Raw genomic sequence first — 23,523 nt, 5'->3', positions numbered from 1 at the left:
GGCTGCACAAAGAGAATGTTTTTATTTTATTTTATTTTATTAAAAAAAATTTTTTTTTCAACGATTATTTATTTTTGGGACAGCGAGAGACAGAGCATGAACGGGGGAGGGGCAGAGAGAGAGGGAGACACAGAATCAGAAACAGGCTCCAGGCTCTGAGCCATCAGCCCAGAGCCTGACGCGGGGCTCGAACTCACGGACCGCGAGATCGTGACCTGGCTGAAGTCGGACGCTTAACCGACTGCGCCACCCAGGCGCCCCAAAGAGAATGTTTTTAATACCACTGGGCTGTACACTTTAAAATGGCCAAGATGGTCAACTTTACGTTATGTGTATTTTACCACAATTGCAAAACATGAAACCTCAAAAAAACCCAAGATGTTGATTTTCCCTTTTCTACCCTTAATTTTGATATAAATGACAATTCTGCCTTATTGTTGGTACCATTCTTGTTTCAGTTCCAACTAAGTCGTGGGCCGGGGATGGCCTGAGCCCCAGGAAGGGGCTCATTCAGAGTCTGTGGGCTCAGCCGAAAATGGCTGGATCTTGGCAGAGGCAAGGCTGAGCAAGAGCTGATGGGCAGAAATGGGCTGAGGGAGGGAAAAACATGGAGTTCCCCCAAAGAGCCCAGAAGCAAACTGTTATTTGTCAGCAAGGTGTCAGAACCAGAAGAATACTGCAGAGAGACTCTCCCAAGAGTCTCAAACGAGCTGGGACACAAGTCCTTGAAGGTCAGTTCCAGAGTAGAGATAGGTTTCCAGGAAGCTAACACGGCACTATCAGAGATGAAGGTTTCATCACCCCTAGCCTTCCTTCCATTTCTTTCCCATCTTGCACTGCTGCCGAACGAAAAATACATCAGAACCTTAGGTCTTTATTAATTACTGATCTTGCCATTCCTACCTATTTAATTTCCACCGAATCCTCATGGTTTGGGGGCAGGAAACTTTAAGGCAGAGCTGACAATGTCCAGGCACTGTAGCGGACTGTTCAGGAAGACAGGGGACAGTGAGTGACTTGGTAGTATTTGTCTGGGAACTTGTTCCCTATCTCAGGCTGCAGAGTTACAGAGCTGAAGGGCTCTGCAATGAAACCCACATTTGTATTCAATGCATATCAGACCACTTTTCGTTATTTTTAATTCAGACAAAGAACTTTCCTTTGTCCTTTGTGGCGATTTTGTTTCTTCCATTGGGTTTTTGCTGGCACTATTATTTTGACAATTTTCTCTCTTTTTTTTTACTGAGTGATCTTTTTAGCTTTGTTTCATGTTACTTTATTGCATTTTTTCACTTTTATTAAGTGGGGATAAGGGAGCAAGGGAAGAACTATGAGGGTACTTTTTCTTCTCCTGGCCAAGTCTGTGGTATTCCTTTCTATATCTGCTCCAATGCACATCTATGTGAGACCCAGCAAAACATAAATGGCGGGAGCTATTTCTACCCTTAAAATTCACTATGCAAATCACTCAAAAGAACCACTAAGAGAAAATAAATAAATTCTCTGTCCTTCCCTGTATAATTTAAATATTTCACAATCATTTGTAAGCAATAATATTAGTTTCAAAGGCAGCTTGGGGGAAATGGCTGGAATGATACCATTCCAAAATTTTCAGAATATGAGATCTGTAAACTAGAATCTGTGGTCTCTAACCTATGTAACCACAGGACAGAGACAATTTTCTTGAGAAGTCCAAGCCATAGATGGAAAATAAGATATATGAAAAACAAAATCCAGAGAGCAAGAGCGTTAAGTAAATCCAGAGTCAGAGGGTCTCTCTGTTGATAGAGCCCCTTTCATATTGGCCTGCCTCCCGACAGCCTCACTTCAAAGGAGAGCTTGAAAAGAATGTTGCTATTATGCAGATATTTCCCATTGCCTTCCTTTAAAACGTTATTCCTTTAACACGTTGTGGGGCATGCAGCAGTTATAACGTTAGGGGACCGTGACCTCAAACATGGTGAGGCCAATAACATTCTGTCTATGCAGCCATGTTCAGTTCCAACTAGCTTTTCACCAAAGGAGTTCCCTGTCGTCTCAGAACCAGGCGAAAAGAGATCCCAAACTATTTGGTAATCTACTCAGGGAAAGGCAGGTAGCATTACAGATAGGCCTATGCCCCTAGGAAGCAAAGCTGATCACTAATTCCCCCACCTAATAACTTTTTCATCAAACTTCTCAATCCATCTCTCCTTGAAGTTACCATTAGCATATGGATTCGACTGGAAACTTGGTTCCATCTGTATAATCTGCTCACCTGATACCTCTTAATTCTAACATTACCCTTTTTTCACATCACAGACTTACTCTCACTGGAGTTGTGCAGTGGGGCAACCCTGACTTCTACATTGAGTTCCATTCTCATTAGCTATAGGAGCAATCACTTGCACAGTTGCTTAGGAAGTGTCTTTCTCTCCAAGATGAGCAATCCTGGGAACCTCATATAATTCCTATCTGTAAGTGAATGAAAGGTTTGACTCTATTATTTCTGAGTCCAGATAAAGCCTGACTGCCTACTAAACTCCATGTTAGTAAACCAGGAGGTATGCAACATTTAAATTTTTTTATGTTTATTTATTTTTTTGAGAGAGAGAGAGAGAGAGAGAGAGAGAAGCGCAAGCAGGGGAGGGGCAGAGAAAGAGGGAGACACAGAATCCGAAGCAGGCTCCAGGCTCTGAGCTGTTAGCACACAGCCCGATGCTGGGCTCGAACCCACAAGCCGTGAGATCATGACCTGAGCCGAAGTCATATGCCCAACCAACTAAACCACCCAGGCACCCCAGAGGTATGCAATATTTATACCTAAATTTCAAGAGGCTGAAGCTCTTCCCTGGCTCTGAGGGCTCTTGGAACATACCTCAGGATAAGCCAACCTTCACTCTTGGAATGATACCACCCAAAGCAGATCCCAAACTAATACCACTACTTGTGCACTGCAACATTATTTGCTTGTTCCTTTTGTTTCTAACACTTTTCCTTTTACGCATTTTGTTGTGATATTAGTTCTCAAATATTATTATTCCCAGTTTCTTTATTATTTTAATTAATGTATAATATTCCTACCTTATATTTAAATTCTTTTTAACGTTTATTTATTTTTGAGACAGAGAGAGACAGAGCATGAACGGGGGAGGGGCAGAGAGCGAGGGAGACACAGAATCTGAAACGGGCTCCAGGCTCTGAGCTGTCAGCACAGAGCCCGACGCGGGGCTCGAACTCACGGACCGTGAGATCATGACCTGAGCCGAAGTCGGATGCTTAACTGACTGAGCCACCCAGGCGCCCGTCCTACCTTATATTTAAATGTATGAACTTTTGTTTTAAGTGCATCAGTTTCATGTGGGATAATTAAGTTATATCTCTTATGACTGTCATACATGGACCATCATCTATCATTATTTCCTCTTACTTTTGCTATTTCTTATATTTGCTTAATATATGGCACTGGTATTAACTAAGCACTGTATATATACTCCCATCTCTTTTGAAATATGTTTGGAAGAAAGTACGGAATGAAACTATTTCTACCTAAACTAAATCTGTACACCAACACACATATACGCACGCTATCATGACAATAATCAAATTCATTTCTCTGTTGATTTCTAGTTATAGCCATTATAAAACTGAAAATTCTTGGGCTTCTTTCTATGAGTAAAAAAAGAATATTTGAGCTATGGGCTGCAGCCTCTCTCCATCTTATTTCATTCTGTTTTCACACTGTTATTCTGAGACTTCTACTTTTCTTGGGGGGTCAGAAAGACATGTATCCAAATTCTGACTATTACTTAGCAAAGCAAGTTATTTAATCTGAGACTGTTTTCTTAGCTGAAGCAAGGGGGGTCATCCTCCCAGGGGTTTTGAAGATTAGGTGAAATGAGGTACTGTAAAGAACTTGATACACAGCAGATGCTCCCTAAATATTAGTTCCCTTCAAGTTTTAGATCACAATCTTATCCTGCAATGGGACTGTGGTCAGAAGTACTGATCCTTCCTACTTAGTGTTTCTAGTCTCTCCTATTGAGAGTTGATAAGGCAGCCACAATATGAACAAATTCCTGTTGGGGACCCAAAGAGTAAGGCCAGTGACTATTTAGGGTTGGTGGGATATGTGAAAATCTTTCTTTAGCTTTCCCAAATGAATGACATCTTGCCTGGATAATTTTTTCCATAAAGGGAATTGCAGATGTTTCATTTCCCTGGGGAGTTTATGGTCTCAGTTGCAGCTGTATCTGAAATCAGTATTTTGAATGTTATCTGGCCTTTCTTCCAGATGTTTTAAGATTTCTTCCTCACTGAAGTCTGAAAATGTTATAAGTAATGTCTTGATATTTTTCTCTAGACGTTACTATCCGTTCATAGGCTAAGCCTTTCATCAATTCTGGACTTCATACCTTCGATTGCAGATTCTTTAAAATGTATTTCTTCTATTGGCTTAAGTACTTACGGTATTATTTTTAAGTTAAAACAGTGTGCTCCATTCTAGAAATGATTCATTGTGGTTGCCATTATTTATACATGTTTACTTAAGCCATCTAATGTTGGATTTGAAGCTATGGTTCATAAGCATACTTCCCTAATTAACCATTTGGAAGTTATCTATGTCAATTCTTTACTACTTCTAGAAATGTCCTTAATTGTGATATTGCAATTTTTACTACATGGCCTTTGTTTTATGGCTTTCTTTCTTCTTTATCATTTAGAGTATATTTATGTCATTTTTTAAATTCCAATGGAGACTTTTTGGTTGTTCTATATCGGTCAATTTCAAAGTTTTGGGTTTTTTTTTTCCCCCCCTATTCTCGTATAATTTTGTTCTCTGGTGTTCCAACATTTAAAAATTAGTTGGGTTATTTTGAAAATTCTTTTTCACTTAAAAATTTTTTTTGGATACTGAGGTTATTTTATTGAACATTTTTGAGACATTTTCATTGGCTATTTATTTATTTAGAGAGAGTGTGCATGCACACAAGTGAGCCTAAGTGGGGGAGGGGCAGAGGCAGGTAGAGAGAGAATCTTAAGCAGGCTCCATGCACAGCACGGAGCAAGCACAGGGCTCAATCTCACAACTGTGAAATCATGACCCGAGCCAAAATTAAGAGGCAGACGCTTAACCCACTGAGCCCCCCAGGTGCCCCTTCATTGCCATTTTAATAGGTTTACTATGAAGAAGAACATCTATACTGTTATTTAGGCCACTGGTTTCTAAGAGGTAAAAAATTTTCTACTTGTAAATTCTACAAGTAAATACAGGAGTATTGCAGATATTTTTTAAAAAACTGATGATAAAATTCTTCCAATAAGTAATATTCCTCATCTACCATATATCTTAAGATTTTGTCTTCAAATGAGCCTCTGTTCAACAGATAGTTGTGTTTCAAAGAAAACTGAAATGTAAATAAGTTAGTTTCCCCTCTGTTAACATCCTACTTTAAGACTGTCTTGGCTAATCCAGAACCAAACAAAGAAATAACATGCTTAACCCCACAAAGCTCAGAGCACTGCCTTCATCTATAATAATGTTGCCCCACATTAGCAAAGTTGGAATGAGATCAAGTAGCAGAAAGCTCTTTAATATTTGTTTAATTTAATATTTTGTATTCTGTAAGTCGGCTTATCACAACTGTCCCTGGGGACTGGAACTAGGGACTGCTCTGTGTTTTAGTCTGAGAACAACTTTTAGCACAAAGAGAAGAAAAGCCATGTATTTTTATATTTATCTTACATCTAGCCATTTAACCAAATTACCAATTCCAAAAGAAACAAAAACTCTTATACGTTGAGGAACACATAAAAAGAAAAAAAAGCTCTGTATTTTTTTTTGAAAACCATTATGGGGTGCCTGGATGGCTTGGTCAGTTAAGCATCCGACTCTTGCTTTGGGCTCAAGTCATGATCTTGCAGTTCATGGGACTGAGCCTCCCATCGGGCTCTGCGCTGGCTGTGCAGAGTCTGCTTGGAATTCTCTCTCTCTCCCTGGGCTCCTCCCCTACTTGTATGGGTGGGGACTATCTCTTTTCTCTCTCAGAATAAATAAACAAACTTACAAAGAAAACCATCATAAAATATTTTTGAAAGATGTAAAGCAAGACTAGAACAAAGAGACATGTTTCCTGGATAGGAAACAAAGACTATAAAAAAAAGTTGGTCCTTTACAAGTCAAGATATGATTTTAATGCAGTTTTAATCAGAATCTTCAATGTCTTCAGTGGTTGTTATCCCCTTTTTAGACTCTAACAAAATGAACTCAAAGTTTATATGAAAAAAAAGCCAAATAATACCAAGAAATACTGAAAAAGAGGAATGAAATAGGACTTGGTTGCTTTTCTACATACTACAACCTAAAACAAAACTACCGTAATCCTGACAGATATTCCTAACTGACACCATATATTCCAGAGGGATTTAATATATGCATATAAAAATAAATCAATAAAAGTATTAGAAGAAGAGTTAGGAGAATATTTATATTACCTTTGATAAAGGAAAACTTCCTAAGCGAGGTAAGAAAGATACACATATGTGACTAAATATAAAAACTTTTTTGTGTGTGGCAAAAGAGACTATAAACAAAATCAGAGGCAAATGACAGACTGGGAAATGAATAACCACAACATGCTGAGCAAAGCGATACTATCAACAATAAACTAAAAGCCCCCGACAAATTGAGGAGTCAGATAACTTTATAGAAACATGGGCAAAAGAAATGAAAATTCAGGAAAGAAGAAATGCAAAAAAGCAATGAAAATATATGAAAGTATGCTCAACGTCACAAAATTCACGGGATATCAATGAAAATAGAATAGCATTCTTTACCCAGTAGAATAATAATACCCAGTGGTCACCAGAATATAGAAAACAAGCAGTTCTATACTTGCTAATGGGAACCTGAACTGGTACAACTCTTTTGGAAAGAAATCTGACAACGTATTTTAAAATTTGAGATACATGTGCCCTCTGACTCAATAACACCCCCCCCCCCCCACTCCATCCCTTTGAAATTCAACCAGAGTGAAGCTCTGGTATATAAAGACATATTGGTTAGGGGAAATACAACCACAACCAAAGGAGACAATGTTAATTTCACTCCACGGGGGACAGTACAGGGAACACTGTGCACTCATTAACATGAGCGACTTAGATCCATACCAATGAGCCAGGTGAAAGTCTGTGACATGTGTCATGTAAAACATAGTTGATGGTAATCCTTATATGTGAAAAATCCTCAAAAACAGAATATGCAGGCATGTTATTGAACTATAGGAAACTGTTGATATGTGTATGTGATTGAGCTCATATTCAACTGCTTTTGATCCACTAAAATGGCAATTTCATTAGTCACAACCTTGCATGTGTTTATTACATATGTATGAGCAGGAGAAAAAGAGTGAAATCGTACAGCCCAGGGCACTGACACTGGTTATCTGGGGAAGCAGAGAGATAAGAAAGGAAAGGGAAAATGAACAACTTTTCATATACCTTTGCACTGTTTTACCTGTTACACTTGCAAATTAAAACTATCTAATAAAGGGGGCGCCTGGGTGGCTCAGTCGGTTAAGCGTCCGACTTCGGCTCAGGTCATGATCTTGCAGTTTGTGAGTTCGAGCGCTGCCTTGGGCTCTGTGCTGAGAGCTCAGAGCCTGGATCCTGCTTCAGATTCTGTGTCTCCTCCTCTCTCTGCCCCTCCCATGCTCATGATCTGTCTCTCTGTCTCTCAATAATAAATAAACGTTAAAAAAACACATATATCCAATAAAGAAAAAATTTGAAGAAAAAAACAGAAAGGAAACAAGATGCTCAGATATTACTTGAAGACCTATATCTAGGGGCAGAATCTATAGCAAGGATCCATTTAATTTTATAAAATGTAGCAAATGAAACCCAATTTATTCTCTTATCTCTTTCACTAAGATAGTTCCAAGTGAAAACCCCAACCAATTATTTGCTATTTAAAAAAAGAATTTCAGGGGCGCCTGGGTGGCGCAGTCGGTTAAGCGTCTGACTTCAGCCAGGTCACGATCTCGCGGTCCGTGAGTTCGAGCCCCGCGTCGGGCTCTGGGCTGATGGCTCAGAGCCTGGAGCATGTTTCTGATTCTGTGTCTCCCTCTCTCTCTGCCCCTCCCCCGTTCATGCTCTGTCTCTCTCTGTCCCAAAAAAATAAATAAACGTTAAAAAAAAAATTTAAAAAAAAATAAAAAAAGAATTTCAGAATACATTTGCAACAAGACTAGTAAAAATGAAAATTCAGAGAACATTAAGTTTTGACAAGGGAAGCAACAAAAACACTTTAGAGGCTAATGAAGAATAAATTGGTGTAACCACTTTAAAACAATTTGGCATTACCTAATACAGTTGGAACATTGCATATTCTATGACCCAGCAACTGAACCCCAAAGCACACGTCCTGGAAAACTCCTGGATGATGACTAGGACACACGTACAGAGTGTCCAGAACAGCATTTTCATGAGAGCAAGAAGCTGGAAGCAACCCAAATGGGTAGAATGGATAAATAAAGTGGGGTATATATCATACGGCAGAACAACAATATTGAAATACGAATTAATACTAGTGGTGAAAATAAACTACACACATCTACCTGCAGGAATCTCAAAACATACTGTTGAATAAATTCCAAACGAGAGAAAAAGCATGAAACCGGCAACACTAAACAATAAAAAAAAATAAAGATTTTTAAAAAGCAGGGGAGTGACAAATTAAAAGCCCAGATGATGGTTTCTAGGAATGGGGAGAAAGGAGGAAAAGGACAGTGATAAGAAAACAGGAGTCTTTAAACGTGATACTTATCAATAAAGCTAGGGAGGAAAAAGACGGGGAACTATACGTGTGCTTATTTTATTAGTCTTTAGAATATGTGTATACATGCACGTATTCTTCTGATGTATGGTATGTTTCACTCACACACATGCGCGCACACAGAGAAAGAATCTAGGTCAATGTCTGCTTATGCCTTCAAGCCTGTCCTACTCCTGGAGAAGTCACTTAAACATCTTCCAGGCATATTTACATTCTAGATGCTTAATACATAAATGAATGGATATATTTCTAGATTCAATGGATACACTATACCCCTATATATATTTCTAGAATGAATGGATGTAATAATATATCCCTGCATATATTTCTAGAATGAAGGGATATAGTACCTAAATGAACGGACATCCCTGGGAGCCGTCTTTTTCCAGGGCCAAGGTAAAACAGAAATTCTCTTATGCAATTTTTCGTAGTGTACCAGAAGCTGGACAGAATACAACAGAATGCCCAAGATAAATGCCAAGTCACCTTGGGAGAACTTCATTCACTAAGTTACAGCAAAAGACAAAGGCAACATTCCTTAGTAGAGTTACAATGGTTTTAATTTCACTGTTTCATTCACATCATGATTTAAAGTAAATGACATCAAAACTCACACCATGGCTATTAAGATTTCTACGAGCAGGAAAAAAACGTCTTTCGTCCACGACAAATTCCAAGTACCCAGGAAACACTGATTTATTGGGACTAGACCCCATGGAACTCTATGTCCAGACGTTACAATGTCGGTCCTGATTCACAGCAGTGGAGCAGCTAAGAGCATTCTAAATAAGGCGGTGCTTCACCAGGTGAAGGAAGGCAATTAGAAAGGGAGGAAGTCTGTCTTGATTCCCATCCTCTACAGCTGCTTGAAATCAAAGTTACACCTCTGACTGAATCACCACTGACTCTGAGCTACTGGCTTCTTTTCCTTTCCAAGGATTATCTTGAATACTTGGACTTCGACTTTACTCACTCTGTTCTGCCTACTGCTGTTAGGGGTTTGGTAAATAATCTGATTTAGCTAAGATGCTTTACTGACAGGATATCCTGCGTCTAGTTAACCGAGGCCAGAGGAAAGGGTGATTAGGCAAACTGAATGCATGTTATTTTTAAAAGGAAAGGAAAAGACGAAACTGTCAATGTAGTTAGAGGCTCTTTATCATCTCAAGTAAACTAAAACAGTAGGATACTGAACTGCCTCCAAAATATGACTTATATACAGATGTGACATTTTTACTTCCTAATGCTTGAAAGTGCCACGTTGTACTCAAGACCTAGAATGCGGGCGCAGCATGGCCAACGAGGAAAACAGCTTTAAGTTTTCCTTCAGCAAATTAAAAACAAGCAAATTAAATTAACTGCTGAAGTTGAACGTTTTTCCCCAGTTTTACAGATTACTTTTTAAAATAACAGTTTTGGGGCGCCTGGGTGGCGCAGTCGGTTAAGCGTCCGACTTCAGCCAGGTCACCATCTCGCAGTCCCTGAGTTCGAGGCCCGGGTCAGGCTCTGGGCTGATGGCTCAGAGCCTGGAGCCTGTTTCAGATTCTGTGTCTCCCTCTCTCTCTGCCCCTCCCCCGTTCATGCTCTGTCTCTCTCTGTCCCAAAAAATAAATAAACGTTGAAAAGAAAATTTTAAATAAAATAAAATAAAATAACAGTTTTGTTGAAATATAATACCCATACTATAAAATTCACTCTTTTAAAGTGTATAGTGCAGTAACTTTTAGAATATTCAAAGTTATGCATCTATCACCACTACTATTCCAGAACATTTTTATCACCCTCCAAAAAACCCCCATACCCATTAGCAGTCACTCCCCATTTCCCCTCCACCACCCGAGTCCCTGCAACCACTGATCTACTTTGTCTCTATGGATTTGCCTATTCTGGACATTTCAATAAATGGAACCGTGTAACATGTGGCCTGTTTTGTTTAAGTTTATTGATTTATTTTGAAGGGGGGACGGGGAGAGAGAGAAAGAGAGAGAGGATCCCAAGCAGGCTCTGCACTGCCAGCATGAAGACTGACACGGGGCTTGAACCCACGAACCATGAGATCATGACCTGAGCCAAAACCAAGAGTTGGACGCTTAACTGAATGAGCCACCCGGGCACCCCTGTTGTGCCTGGTTTCTTTTACTTAGCACAATGTTTACCAGGTTTATCCACAATGTAAGCATGAATCCTTATTTTGTTCTTTTTTATGCAAATAATATTCCATTATATGACTATATCACAATTTCATCCAGGTATCAGCTGATGGACATGTGGGCTGCATCCTCCAGGTTGCTTATTTCTTTTAAAGGGCAAACAAAAGCTGAGGAAGTGGAAAGAACTGAGCTTCAGCTCAGAATCAACCTAAGCCAGGGATTAATAAGCACCATTACTGTTATGTCTGAATTTATCCCCAGTTGTTATAAACCATGCTACCCCTGGACGATCTTAATGGAAATGTCAACTGGGTAACATGGAATACGTGAGAATTTTTTCTTATACTCTTAATGAGGAAAGAAGAAGGGAAAGAGGAACAAAACATAACTGAATAGTGTCCTCCAAGGGGTGAGCATAACAGTGGCACACCAATCCAATAGAGCGCTACTCTGTAATAATAGGAACAAATAGTGATCTTTACAACATGGATGTGTCTTGTAAAATCATGCTGAGCAAAAGAAGCCAGGAAAAAAATACATAATATGATTGCATTTATGGAAAATTCCAGAAAACGCAAATTCTTCTAGAATGACAGAAGGCAGATCAGTGACTGCCTCAAGACGGGGATGGGAAGGAAAGACAGTTACTGGGCATGAGGAAACTTTGGGATGGAAATGTTCATGATCTTGATTGTGGTGATGGCTTCACAGGTGTATTCAGTCAAAACACATCAGCTTTATTATTTTAATTTTTTTAATATTTTAATGTTTATTTACTTATTTTTGAGAGAGAGAGAGAGACAGGGCACGAGCGGGGGAGGGGCAGAGAGAGAGGGCGACATAGAATCCTTAGCAGGCTCCAGGCTCGGAGCTGTCAGCACAGGGCTTGAGGCGGGGCTCAAAATCAAACTCACGGACTGTGAGATCATGACCTGAGGCGAAGATGGATGCTCAACCAACTGAGCCACCCAGGCGCCCCTGTTTTAATTTTTTTTAAGTTTATTTTTTTTATTATGAGAGAGACAGAGACATTGTGAGCAGGGGAGGGGCAGAGAGAGAGAGAGAGAGAGAGGGAGAGAGCCATGCAGGCCCGATGCGGGGCAGTAAGCCCAGAGCCCGATGCGGGGCTAGAACTCACGGATGGTGAGATCATGACCTGAGCTGAGTTCAAAAGTTGGACGCTTAACTGAGTGAGCCACCCAGGTGCCCCAAAACTCATCAACTTTAAATATGCATTATTTACTGTATGTCAATTATATCATATGTCCATTGTACCTCAATAAAGCAGTTAAGAAACTATTTTTTAGTAGGTGAGTATACCCCCCAGAAGTATTTGAATGTGTGAAAAACACTGCCTTTGTTTTGCACATATGGCTTTAATCAATCTTGTAATAAGTCAAATTATTCTCATTTTATACACAAAGAAACTTGAGATTGAGAGAGTTCAATAATTTGCCAAGGGGGCCACTGTCGGTATTAAACTGAGATCTCTTATTCTCAACCCCCAAATCCATGTTCTTTTCTCTATACCACAAGCTACTCACTGTTCCTACTACAGACCCAACTCTTTTTCTGGAATCTCTGGGTCCCAGAATTTCCCAAGTCAGGGAGTTTTCTGGCCCACAGAAGAGATTTATGCTTTACAGTAGTATTCCAAATGTGTTTTCTTTTGTGTAGCACGGTATGCTACCACAAATACCTCTCCAATTATGGGGATTTGTCCAAGTCAGTTGATTTATTCATTTTCAGTGGATCAGAGTAGTTAATCTGGATTAGATCAAGGCAAGTAATCCTGGTCTCTGGGTCAAAGAAGTGAAAATAATTCATCTGAGATTAAAAACAAGCTGGACAAAACAAAAAAACTAGCCATTCAACCCACTAGCTCAGCATTGTACTTCACGGGGAATGATAAGTCACTCTTTTGAATGTGGGGGTCCAAGAATGTGGACTATTCAAAGTTGCTCTGAGGCATCTGTCCACTTTTGGCCACCCTTAGCACAAAACTTAGGTGGAGGTTGCTGTCCCCTCTCTATATGGCTCATGGACAGGGTAGGCTTTCTCACCTCTGAACAGCCTCCAGATCATCTTTCACCGCATAAACAGCTGGATATCGTCCAAATGCCACCAATGTACCTGGGCCCATTTGAAGATGGGCTATGACCACGATTATGTAAAATTAATGAAAAAATACAACTTGGTTAAAACGACTGTTTTTATAAGATAGCTAAATTGGGGGGAGGGAAGGGTGCCATTTCTTTCATGCACGAATGTCATAATGAAGTTCTCTGGGCTAGCTATCTTCCATTTGCCCCTCCAGACCCATTCTCCAATCCTATTCCACTAAGCTCCATCCCCCAGGAAACTAAACCGTACAAACTCAGCAGCAGCAGCAGCCTTTCTTATTCTTTGTCTTCCAGTTGGGTTTGGTCAACGGGGAGCACAAGCAGATTCAGAGGGAGAAGGAATCATTTCCGTGTATAGTTTCCTGGGATCTCTGCCTCCCAGGTCATTATAATCTGGCTCCACCTCTTCCCGGGAGGCTACAGTTTCGCTCGGGAGGCCTCTCCTCCCAACCCTCATCCCTTCAGGCTTCTAGACAGTAAAGGAGCCTTGGAGAAGTGCACTTTCCCTACACTCTGCCCACATCCTTGTAAATATTCTCTTTATTAAGCTCTCCTAAAATTAACCGATTTGAGGATGCCAATTTTTCCCAGTACGGCCGAAATGTCCTGAGGGCTAAGAGTACGCCTTCCTCAGAAAATGAACTTTATTCCAAGCCCTCGATTTGTATGAAAACATAGACATTCAAGGGGTGATATCAAGGCCAGGCAAAAATAAAGAAAGGCTAGATGAGGTGCATAACAGAGAGCTCAAACAGCTCTGATTCAAACTTACTGCACCACGAGCCTGTAAGGCAAAGACCTATTCACAAAATTTACAAGCATACAGTAAAGGGCGGTGGACGCATTTCTCAGATTTTAAAATGTGGGAGATGTAAAGCATTTTCAGGTTGCTATATCCTTCTTCGTGCTTATAAATCATTTTCCCGTGGTGCCTTCAACATTTCTGCATGTGCTACGTTACTTAGATTGAGGCTTTAAACCACTTTTGGGGAATTCTAACTATCAATATGAAGAAAGAGATGTTTGCTACAATAAAAACTGCCTAAATGGCAAATCTGAGAAAGAGAGCAGATTTCAGAGGTACCATCTGTTTTCCTTCATTGAGAGGTATTATCATATATAGTAAAAAATGCTATAAAAGTGAAGTGATGCTTCCTGTGTCATACATAAATTATAATCTCAAGCAGATTTTGATTACTGAGAGCTTATATCAAAGATATAAGACCATTAAAGAAAAAGATGGATCTTGATCCCATCTAAGTCCGAAACAACTAACCTTCTGTCTCTAGAATTAACCCAACTATATTATTCCCAAATGAAGAGCATTCTATAACTAGAATAACTACTTTAAGGCTGGCTTAGGTTGAAGATTTTTCTCTAATGAAGACAAAACGTTATGTAGCACAAATCTGTAAAGCTTCTTTTAAGTGAAAAAGCTAAAATATTGAAATATCAATAGGGTGCTTTGTTTACTTTGGTTTGGGTGTGCATGAGCACATGTGACTGTTTGCATGCTTGCTGTAGATTACAGCCACAGACAGAAAAGAGAAACTCATTGAATTAACTTGAGTCAGCAAGGTAAGATCTATCCTAGTATTCATTAGGAGTGTCTCTAAGAACTTAAGAGTATTTGAAAGAAGATATCAAAAAAATCTGGGGGACTCTGGCAGCTTCCATTGAATTCTGCATCACACCAGATGGCTCTTACAAAGTTCTCACTTCTTATTTTCCAAATGAGTGGTAAATTCATGCTTTTGATTTTTCCCAAGTCAATACAACATATCAATGAATAATACCACTTTGCATTTGCCAGCATTTTACAATTTACAGAGCGTTTTCCAATTCATTATCTCAACTAATCTTTAGAGCAGTTCAGATATGGTCAGGGAAAATATTAGCAACCTCCATTTTACAGATACGAAAACACCTAGAGATACCATTCAGAACTGTCTGTAGCAACTTGAATCAGCTTAGGTAAAAAATGGAAATGAATGTGTTGACTCCCATCAACTGAATTCATAGACTCCAATTGTTAGTGAGCTCTCTCCTTTCCCTTTATCTATCTGCCTCTTTCTTTTGCTTCCCTTCTGTGCATCAGACTTCATTCTCTCAGCAGACTGAAACATGGCCTTATATGACTCTTACTGCCTTGAGATGAGAAAGGATGGGACCTCATCCTCAACTTGGGCTGGAATATCCCACAGGAAGAACCTACTGGCCCCTGCTTGGCCACATGTCCACCCTTTGAACCGACGCCTGTGGTCTGGGGATGAAGTACTGTGGCTTCCCCAGCTTGGGCCAAGTCCCCACCCTTGAGGCCAGTATTACCCAAACAAACAAACAAAACAGGAATAGACAGAGCCAGCGAGGAAATTGTGAGCAGAGAGCCAGCCACCCTAATTTGTATGTACTACATTAAATAAATTGCCCTGGGCAGAATGGGAATGACTTCATAACCATCTTCCAGTGCAAGCCCAGCACCCTTCCACTTGACCGCACAGCCCATCACTGCACGAGTCACACAGGTATTATGTGCCTCTTTGTTCCTCACGGTTACCCGTGTAGTCTGGCTCCAGAGTAAAATCTGGACCAGACTCAGATTCTAGTCCTCCTCCTGTCAGTCAGCGGCTATGTTTGTAGGCAACGCATTTAACCTCTGAGAATCACCGCTTCCTCCTTGGTAACATAAACAATTCCTACGTCACGGGGTCATCAAAAGGATCAAGGGAGATAATGTACTTCAGATGACTTTGAAAATTATAAAAAGCTACCTTAAGGTTTTACTAAAGCTCTGTATGTAAATTTCAGGGAGGCCAAAATGACACAGTAAGATTCTTCAGTGCGGGCCCCCCTATCACGATGCCCTATTGGCATCACTTTGGTGCTGACATTTTTACTTTTTCGGTGTTGGAAGGCACATTTCAAAAAGAAGTATCAAGTAGCGTCTCCAGATTAAAAGATATGGTCCAGAAGAGAAGCAGACTAACAGACGGTTTAATGGCACTTACCATACTCACTTTTTCACTATAGATTAACCGAAAGATGAAAACTTCTGACAGACACACAAGAAACTATTAACAGTGGATACCTCCAGGGAGTGGGGCTAGAAATTAGCATTTGGAAAGAAACTTCTATTTTTCATTTAACGCCTGTCTCTACTGCTTGAATTTTAAAAATCTTACACATGTATTCCTTTCATAATAAAGAAAACTAAATTAAAAGCATGGTTATCACATCACAGAAAAGGAACACAGTATATACTTAGTATAGTGTCTGACACATAAAAAGCTTCCAGCAAGTGCTTATTTATTGATCAAAGTAGTTACCGCCTATCCAGCAAAGTAAAATCAACTTCACTAGAATAAAAGCCAGCTTTCATCTCTGTGACTATGCATGTTTTCCATTAATCATATTGTGAGGAATGTTCATTGCTACCTGCTGAGCATATGATTTTAAACTCTTACACCTCACACACCAAAAAATGAAAGCTCCTTTCTTAATTCCCAATCATAAACCATAGTGCATGCAGCTACCTCTCAACTCTGTTACCGCTGTTCTTGTAGGCACACTTCCTTATTGACAGCAGACGATGCTGGGCTTCTAGGAACCACTCTATTTTACAGTTGGGGGTTTGTATGATATTTTCTAAGACATTAAAGGTTACATGGCAGCATATGCCAAAGCTAAAATACTGATTTAAGTGGTATTTTTTAAAAATGATGCAATGGTTATGAAGTTTGGGTGCTGTGCACTGGCTACATGCTGTTACTTGTTGCCTAGTTACATCTCTGAGGAAAGGTCAAAATGGTTGCCTCTAAATCTAGAAGGAATTAAAAAACCTTAAAGCTTTATAATTAAACCAAGGATTGTGTGAACCCTTATGTAAGCATCCCTTAAAACAAGTCCCCATCAGACTTTGATCACATGACAGCCCTTGGGAATGTCTAAGGAGATGTTTTAATGAAAGACATTTCTGTATCTGAAATTTGTCACCTGCTCACATTTCATTAAAGTTATCACATCTGGACTCTTTCCATTTTATCATATCCACCTGCAGTCTGTGACCACAGGATATTAAAAAACTGTCCAACCTACTTAACACAAGTTCTATCCTGTGAAAGATAGAAGAAAGTCCAGTGTTTTAAACTGTTCCACTAAAAAACCAAATTGTTATTGTGGTCAACTTTGCAAAGTCTAGGCCAGTCTATAATCTAGTAACAAAAACTATACATCTTAATAAACAACTTGTGTCTAGACCAATTTTGGGTCTAGAAATTTAACATGAGTGTATTAAAATGGCTAAGATGGCTTCCAGAATCTACAGAGAGGGAGAAACCATCTTTTTTCACTTGAAAAAAGTATTTTTTAGGTAAAATTCACATAACACAAAGTTAGCCATTAACTGTTTTAAAGTGTACAATCCCACAGCATTTAGTACATCCAGAATGTTGTGCGGCCATCACCTCTCTCTAGTTCTAAGACATTTCTATTACCCCCAAAGGAACCCTGCACCCAGAGTAGTCATTTGGACCTCTTATTTACATTTACTCTCTAATTTCTCTCTGGCAAAGAATAAAAGAAATCTGGGTTTAAATGACAGCATAATGATTTGATATGCTTTCATTTCTTCTGTAACTTTTTTGATTCACAAAAAAACCAGCATGCACAGGTCTGAACCTGAAATGATGCTAGTCTTAACAAAATGAAACCAGGATTGGTTGTCCTAGAAGGAACCCTAAAAAGGGGGCTGAGGTAGATCTCAAAATAATTTACAGTTCTATCCAAGACAGATCCTTGTCAGAAACCCAGATCGTACCTCCATGACTGATAGTGCTCAATCTATTGGGATTAAAAAAAAGATATTGAAAGAGAATTCCTTATACTATCAACAAGGAAAGTTCAGAAGATAGGGAACAATTAAGCACATTTAATAAAAAGGGGAGGGGGAAAAGTGCCAGCTGCTGAAAGTCAAGTACCTGTTCTGGGGAAGCTAAGTTATTATTCTTTCAAGAACACTTATAGCCTTCTTTGTCCCAGTGGTTTAGAGAAACATAAAATAAGAGACCCCAGGACCTTCAGTATTCCCGTTTTCTCACTCTGTCTTGTTATGGTTAACACAGTGCAGTGTCTTATGGAAGCAGGGAGGAAGGACTGAGCAAGAGTCTTTACCCAGATGCAGCTACTTGGATCAGGGCAAGTAGCTCACACTCTACAGCTGGCAAGTCAGGAAGCATCAAGAGCTGGGTGAGACTCCAGCACATCGTCCACTCCAATCCCTTCCCCTCAGGCACTCAAGAGAGTCTTCCTAATACTTCTCTACTTCTGAACAGTCTATGCTATCTGTCAGGTGGGAAAGTCCAACTTTGTCATATAATAGACAGGATTCAAACTAAGAGAGCCCTGGGTTGTTTAGGGAAACTTGGGTTTTATCATTTCCATACATGCTGACGTGCTGAAAAAGAAGCAGTGAGGCACTGTGGTCACTTCAGTAACAAAGTTTTTAAAGATGGGCTCATCAGAGGCATCTTGTAAGAGGGTGCTGGTAACACTGGGGAACTGAAAGGGAATGCCATGAAATGTAACACCTCTTAAATGTCACAGGTTCTTCTTAGTTCTGAATCTGAGAGTTGTTGTTGTTGCTGTTTTTAAGTTGGTTTGAGCAAACATGCTAATGTGGATACAGATTTTCCAAGAGTTAGACTTGCTCCTCTCTTCACCCCAAACCCTGGGGGTTGTTGTCATTATTTAATGTAATCAAAATTTCTATTCGGGGGCACCTTTATTTGGGGGCATCAGTCAGTGGAGCGTGCAACTCTTGATCTCAGGGTTATAAGTCTGAGCCCCACGTTGGGTAGAGAAATTACTTAAAAATAAAATCTTTAAAAAATTTTTCTATTTTAGTAATTCATTGACATGACAGCTACTTTCCACTAGAGCCATTTGTCAGACAGATGGTGGGGGGACCAACTGTCCTGATTTTCCCAAGACTGGTCCAGTTTTAGCATCAAAAGTTCTATGTCCCAGGAAACCCCCAGTCTTAGACAAATCAGGGTGGTTTGTTACCCGATTGCTAGCCCTAGGTTTGGTCTTCAGATCTGCATTGCTGAAGCGTCTAGAAGTAAATAGAGGGGGGGCCTGCTACAAAAAGTAGCTGAAAAAATTTAAAATCTCCAACAAAAATTTCCAGCTACATTGTCCTCCAGAGAGAATTTTCAAAAAATAAGCCAGTGGTTCATTTCACTCAGTAGGCAAAAAATGGTTTCTTACTTTGTGGGGATGACCTACCTGATGGATGATGGAAATTAAACCATACTTAGAAATTAGCTATAAGAAATACCTCTACAGTGAGGTTTTAAAATATTGTTATTTTTCCTCCAATTTCCACATTTTAGAGCCTAATAAATATAGCATAATATGACACACAGACATAACAGCATAAAATAAAAATCTCACATGTTTTTGGTACTATTCAAAGACCTTGGAACTTACACACCGTGGGCAAACTCCCCAAAGCTGGAGGCACTCCAAAAATAGCACACCCTCCAGGGGCCACACCCATAGTACCAAAAGGTCTGGCCAAGAAAGGAGCTGTGGGACGTCAACCTGTCCACTGGAGCCAATGACAAATACTCCAAGAAAACCCAAAGCCTTTAGGGCTTGTATCTATAACACAGGATTTCCAGAATCAAGACAAGAACTTGCTTCAGCAATTCAGGAACCCTAACTCCTGCTCAACCCTACACAGTGGAATGTTAGATAATCCTACCTCTGCTACCTGACGCCTTTCCACTTTTCTGAACAACTAATCTCTTTTACTTTGCAGTAGGCAGAATAATAGCCTCCAAAGAGGTCCACGTCCTAACCTCTGGAACCTGTGAATATGTAACCTTACAAGGGAAAAAGGGACTTTAAATTAAGGACCTTCAGAGGGAGAGAGTATCCTGGATTAGCCAGTGGGCCAAATCTTATCACAGGGGTCCTTAAATCAAAGAAGCTTTTCTATCTGAGTTCAGAGTTAAGAGATACAGAAGGCAAACAGAGATGCAATGTTATAGGCTTTGAAGATAGAGAATTCTCTAGAATTCTCTCCTAGAGCCTCCAGAAAGGAAGGTGCCTCTGTCAGTACTTTGCTTTTGGCCCAGTGAGATCCCTACAGAACTTAACCTGCAAAACTGTAATAAATTTGTATTGTTTTAAGCCACTGAGTTTGTGATAATTTGTTACAACAGCAAACAGGAAACGAAATATATCCTTCATCATTGCTGCGCTTTCAATTTGCATGCTGCGTTGGTAGTATTTTGCTTTAAACCCCAATATTTGACCATTTCTTACCCAATGTTTAATTTGCTTCTCTGTATAGACTAAAAAAAAAAAAGATTTGGTCCTAGAGCACATATGCTCAAAATCCCTCCAACAGTGCAAAACACTATTTTGCTTTACATATCTACTTGGTTTAGTTTCTTTTCTTTAGTTTGTTAGCACAGGGACCACTTACATAAGGAACCACTGAGCATACATGAAATCAATCATTTTGCATGAGGCAAAAATGCTTGCGAGAATGATTAAGTGACAAATAATCGCTCTACCATTGTGTGCAAAGACACAGTAGTTCCCAGTGTCTTCCTAGGGTTCTCTGGATATCACAGTGACTGGAAGATGCCACCGGCCTTTTGTGAGCCAAGGACAGGAACACCAAAAAGGACAATGAAGAATTGTCCCATTCAACATGCCAGCAACTCCCATTGAGAAACTCTGCCTGGATTGATTTGAAGCATTTAAGTACATGCATTAACACGAAAGAAATCAACACAAACATCAGATAGAGAACATCAAATACTTATAAGAGAGTCTTCATTATCAACAATACAGTAGTCCCTGCCTTATCCGTCATTTTGCTTTCCACGGTCCCAGTGGTGCTTGGTCAACCACAAATATCCCCCACAAATAAGTGGGGGGGGGCTACTGTATTTGACACAATGTAGGGATGGGTCAGTACTCTCTTGCAAGATATTAAGTACTTAAATCCAAAAGAACCTCACTATGAGGTAGCAAAAGCTATATATGGTCTTAAAAGCATACCTACGCAGGCCTTTCTTCTAATAAGCTCTTGGTTAGAGATTCTTATCCTAAGTTTCTAATACTAGAAAATACTAAATATTTGCTGAATAAATAAATGGATGAAAGACCAGCTCCAGGAAACTGTCAGTATTTTTTATTAGCACTTTTCTGTAACCACTAAATACTTATGTAAATAAATAATTAAAAATCCAACAACCGAATTCAAGCCACTGACATCAAATCCAACGGGCAACGAAGAGAATAGGAGGGAGGATAAAGGAAACAATATCGGCCATGAATTGAGAGTTATGGAAACTGAGTGGTGGGGATATGGAAGTTCGTTATATTATTCTATACTGGAATATGCCTGAAATTTTTCCTAATGAGGTTAAATTTTAAAATAGGGGAAAGGGGCACTTGGGTGACTCAGTTGGTTAAGTGTCAGACGCTTGGTTTCAGCTAAGGTCAGCATCTCTCAGTTGTGGGTTTGAGCCCTGCATCAGGCTCTGTGCTGACAGTGCAAAGCCTGCTTAGGATTCTCTCACCCTCTCTCTCTGCCCCTACTCTGCTCTCTCTCTTTCTCTCTCTCTCTCGAAATAAATAAATAAACTTAAAATAGGGGAAAAAATCCAAGTTGCTGACTGTTGGTTGGGGCCGACAAACACATTATCACCTGTCTCAGCAGTATGGTGACCTTTCAAGTCTACAGCCAGAACCAAATGGCTTTAGCTACTTTCAAAAGCCAAGTTAGCTTCTTTAAGAAGAAACCCCTACAGCATTAGATTGACCTTTCGTTATTATTGTTTGTTGCTGCTGGAAAAAAGCCCTTACGACGTCTACAACCAATCTGTTAAGAACAGGGCTTACCCTTCTCTGATCTACTCTACTGTGACGTCTGTCTTGCACAGGGTATGTCTTCAATAGCTGCAACCGATTAATCATGTATAGTGCCATAGGAATACATTTTAAGGCTATGACCTCAAGGCTCTCCAACTCAGGTTTTTAGAAGAGAATAAGAAAATCTGGGTGCAAAATCTGATTTTAACTATCATCAAGGATAACCAGGCTTGCCTTAAATCCTGAAATCATGTTAATTTTACTAAAGCCTCTATGGATATTTCTTTTTGATAAACATCACACGTCAAATGCAATCATCTACAGGATCAGTTAAGATACTCTTTTTGGCTTAAAGTTCTGGTTAGATTCAAGAAAATCCTAGAAGAAAGTATTTTATAATTCTTACCTCTTGAGTTCCCAAAGCCTGAGGCTCACTGGCAGATCTGCGCTGTTGAGAAAGCAGAGAGGAAAATGTATTTTTTTTTTTTTTATAAAAAGGAAAAATAACATGATCCGTAAGAGCTGAACAGGCAAATGGGTGTTTCTGTAACTAGGGTTTGGTGGTAATGGCTGGATAGCTCTCAGGGCAGAGGGTCTCACAGGTTTACATTTCTGAACCAAGAAACAAATATTTTGTTAACTCTTTTTCTTTTAAGAAGCAGATGTGAAATAAGAGTCTCTTTCTTTGTGAACTTCCCTGGCCTGCAAGAAAACATGAAAATACAAAGTCAGCTTAGGAACTTGAGGAAAGCAGACTTCTTGGTAACAGAGATGACTAAGAACAAGTCTTTCTCTTGACCTCACCCAATCTGCTCCCAACGGACCAAAGCGGCAGAGGCAGGAAAGGTTCTTGCTTTAGGTGTCTTGGACAGAGTTGAAGCTCCATTTGTGTGTATCTAGCCCTTTAAGAGGGTAGATTTAGACAATTTAGCAATTATAAAAGCATCTTTAGTATCTACAGTTTCTGTGGGCTGTTTAGAAGTAGAGACATGCATATCCCTGGCCACCATGGCTTCTGAGGATGTTGAACGAAAATCACATTGGGTCCTAGGACCCATGAACATCAGTGTCTGTAAAGATCTCACAGTGCTTAAGATTGGCACGTGTGCTACAGTCACAACCCAACCAGCTCCCAGATGGTTAGAAGGGATCATACATTTTATTTTATTTTATTTTATTTTATTTTATTTTATTTTATTTATTTATTTATTTATTTATTTATTTATATTAACATATGAAATTTATTGTCAAATTGGTTTCCATACAACACCCAGTGCTCATCCCAAAAGATGCCCTCCTCAATGCCCATCACCTACCCTCCCCTCCCTCCCACCCCCCATCAACCCTCAGTTTGTTCTCAGTTTTTAAGAGTCTCTTATGCTTTGGCTCTCTCCCACTCTAACCTCTGTTGTTGTTTTTTTTTTTCCTTCCCCTCCCCCATGGGTTTCTGTTAAGTTTCTCAGGTGGATCATACATTTTTAAAATGAGCCAAAGTTGTTAGGAAAGCATTATCTCATGATTAACGACAGCAAAGAAATAA

At 39.7% G+C, this 23,523-nt stretch overlaps 1 protein-coding gene across 3 annotated transcripts in view; it reads right to left on the bottom strand.

Annotated features, from left to right (window-relative positions):
• GNG2 (G protein subunit gamma 2) overlaps window positions 1-23,523 on the bottom strand; it is a 122,874-nt gene that overhangs the window by 81,910 nt on the left and 17,441 nt on the right. For 2 of the 3 annotated variants that reach the window (XM_040477138.1, XM_040477137.1), the window contains exon 2: window positions 22,390-22,431. The exons of the other annotated variant lie outside the window; for it this stretch is intronic. The gene's annotated coding sequence lies outside the window, so the exon portion shown is untranslated. The remainder of the gene's footprint in view (window positions 1-22,389; window positions 22,432-23,523) is intronic. 3 annotated transcript variants of the gene reach the window in all.

Source organism: Herpailurus yagouaroundi, unplaced genomic scaffold, assembly GCF_014898765.1.
Source record: "Herpailurus yagouaroundi ecotype Mexico unplaced genomic scaffold, PumYag 141, whole genome shotgun sequence".
Classification (NCBI taxonomy): Eukaryota; Metazoa; Chordata; class Mammalia; order Carnivora; family Felidae; genus Herpailurus; species Herpailurus yagouaroundi.
The sequence above is the reverse complement of the archived record's forward strand: the minus strand, read 5'-3'. Positions and strand labels throughout refer to the sequence as shown.